The sequence below is a fragment of the Tupaia chinensis genome, unplaced genomic scaffold (genome assembly GCF_000334495.1).
Source record: "Tupaia chinensis unplaced genomic scaffold, TupChi_1.0 Scaffold147980_1, whole genome shotgun sequence".
NCBI lineage: Eukaryota > Metazoa > Chordata > Mammalia > Scandentia > Tupaiidae > Tupaia > Tupaia belangeri.
The window spans coordinates 167,457-170,216 of record NW_006207830.1 but is presented as its reverse complement, the minus strand read 5'-3'; the positions used below and the strand labels follow the sequence as shown (position 1 = coordinate 170,216).

At 32.9% G+C, this 2,760-nt stretch overlaps 1 pseudogene; it reads right to left on the bottom strand.

Annotated features, from left to right (window-relative positions):
• The window catches only part of LOC102480736 (calmodulin-like), a 3,948-nt pseudogene extending 2,465 nt beyond the window's left edge, over positions 1 to 1,483 (bottom strand).
• Positions 1,484 to 2,760: the final 1,277 nt, after the last annotated feature.

The window sequence follows — 2,760 nt, the reverse complement described above, 5'->3', positions numbered from 1 at the left end:
ACACACACACTTGCACCAGCTTATACCATGGAGGACTGCCTAGAGCCCCTCATGCTGCTACTGGCACCCACCAACACTGTGAAGCCCTGCCCAGAGCTTCCTGTACACCTGTTGGCACCAATTGGTTCCACAGAGGCCTCCCCAAGATTCTCCATGCCCATGTACTTAATTGTGCCTGATAGCACCACAAACAAGCACCACAAACACCTGTCCAGATATTTTGTCCACTACCTGCATTGTACATGCCTACTTGGTGTTTTTGTTCACCTGTTAAGATGAGTGGGGAGCACCCAGATTCCCTGCCCAAACCAGTGATGGCTTTTGCCCATCTCTCCTGCAAAGAACCACTTGAAGGGAGTGCCATGTCTGTGGAGAGACTCAGGCACTGAGACAGACAGCTTCTTCCATCTCCCAGGAGTGAAACACAAATTATAAACTAAAAAACTAGCCACCCTCAAGTTACAACTCCTTAATCAGCACCAACATCTCTTTCTTTTTCAACACATCTAAGACTGAAGATATTCCTTAGTTTCAGCAGATATCTTCATTCAGCTACCTTATCTGTGGGAGGATCCCTACACCTACATAATGTCTGAATATTCAAGGAACTACCACACAGGCAGCAGTTGCTGGCACAAAAGAATCAATTCCCATTAGGAATAAGTGAGTGCTTCCACCAAACACCTAAATATCAATGCAGAGATGCAATAAATATGAAAAGAAAAGGAATAATTCTTCTCCAAAAGAATGCTTTAATTTTCCACAAACAGGAGGTAAAAATAAGGAAATCACAGAAATGTCAGAAGGAGATTTGATAACATTGTTCCTGACAAAACTCAATGATTTTCAAGAAAAAACAACTTTAGGAGATGAGAAAAACTTTCCATAACATGTATGAAGAATTCAGCAGAGTTATAAGCATCTTGAAAAAGAATCAACTAGACATGCTAGAAATGAAGAATTAAATACAGGAAACACAACAACAAAAATTCTCTATAAGACACCAATAACAGATGCACCATGCAGAAGAAAGAATCTCATGTACACTACAACCTTTAACATGGTCCATACAATGTAAAAAAAAAAAAAATTAACTTTAAATAACACTACAGTTAACAAGTGGGATATTTGGGACACCTGTAAGTGACTGAATATCTACATAATGCATATTCTAGAAGATTAAAAGATAGGAAAAGGCATAGAATATTTATTTAAAAATATTAGCTGAAAACTCTTGAATTCTAAAGAGAGATACAGATATTCAGATTTAGGACATTTAAAGGAAGCCAAATAAGTTCAACATAAGTTCCTTTCCAAGGAACTTATAGTCAAAAAGACAAAATACTAAAAATAGCTAGAGATAAATACCAAGTTACTTATAAAGTATGCCTCATAAAATTAACTTTGATCCCTCAGCAGAATTTCATAAGTTAGGAGAAAATGGAAGATACATTTAACATTAAAAAATAAAAAAGAAAATCATTCCCAACCAAGAATACTATACCCTGAAAAAATATCCTTCAACATTAAAGGATAAATAACATCATCTCCAGACAAACAAAAATTGAAAGCATTTATCAATCGTAAATGAGCTCTTTGAGAAATATTTAAGAGAGTACTGCATCTAGAAATAAAAGATAAATAAATATCACTATGAAAACATGAGACAGTATGAAACTCACAAGTAGAATAACTACACAAGGAAGAAACAGAAATGAGTCAATCCCTACCACAATTTTCTACCATTACACCAAATCTCCAAATTGCAAAGATAAAAATAACTGAAGGAAAAATGAGATAAGAAAACATGAGAAATGAGAAAGTGACTAGAAAATTGCCAGGTGTAAATCCATAACTATCAACATATGATTAAATGTAAATAAACTCTTCAATCAAAAGATATAGACTCATTGAATGGATTTTTTTTAAAAAAAGCAGAAAAAGCCATTCCATGAAAAAAATGACAAAAAAATGGATTGGCAATCTTAATATCAGACAAAATAGCCTCAAGCTAAAAATCTAAAAAGAGATAATAAAAAGGTTATTATATAATATTATAGGGATAAATGCACCATAGACATATGAAAACTACCAGTATTCACAACCCTAACACCAGAACACACAAATATACACACACAAAAAAAAAGACTGTTAAAAGGAGAGATAAAATCTAACACATTAATTTTGAGGAATTTCAGAAACCCACTGTTATCATTAGATAAATCATCTAGCCAAAAATAGAGACACCAGAGTTAAGTGATCATGTAAATCAAAATGACCCAACAGACATTTATAGAACATTTCACCCAACAAATACAGAATAATCATTTTTTCATCAGCACAAGAAATATTCTCTAACATTGACCACATAAGTGTTCACAACAAGACCTCTTTGAATTTTAAAGAATAAAAATTATATATAACAAATTATCTGACCACATGGGAATTAAACTTAAAATTAAAAAATAAAACTTTTACAAATGCAAGGAACTTAAACAAAAAACAATTTTGAAACTATTGAAATAATTACAAATAAAATGAAAGATTTTCATGAAACAAATGATAACAAGTTACCCACTTCCGAACCTTTGGGATTCAGCAAAAACCAGAATAATAAGAAAGTTTATAGCAAATAGTTTACAAGAACAAAATAAAAATATGGCAAGTAAACAACCTTGTGATGCATCTCAAAGAACTAGAAAAGCACAAGTGAAACCTAGAAATAAAAGGAAAAAATGATGAAGAGCAGAAATAAATTAC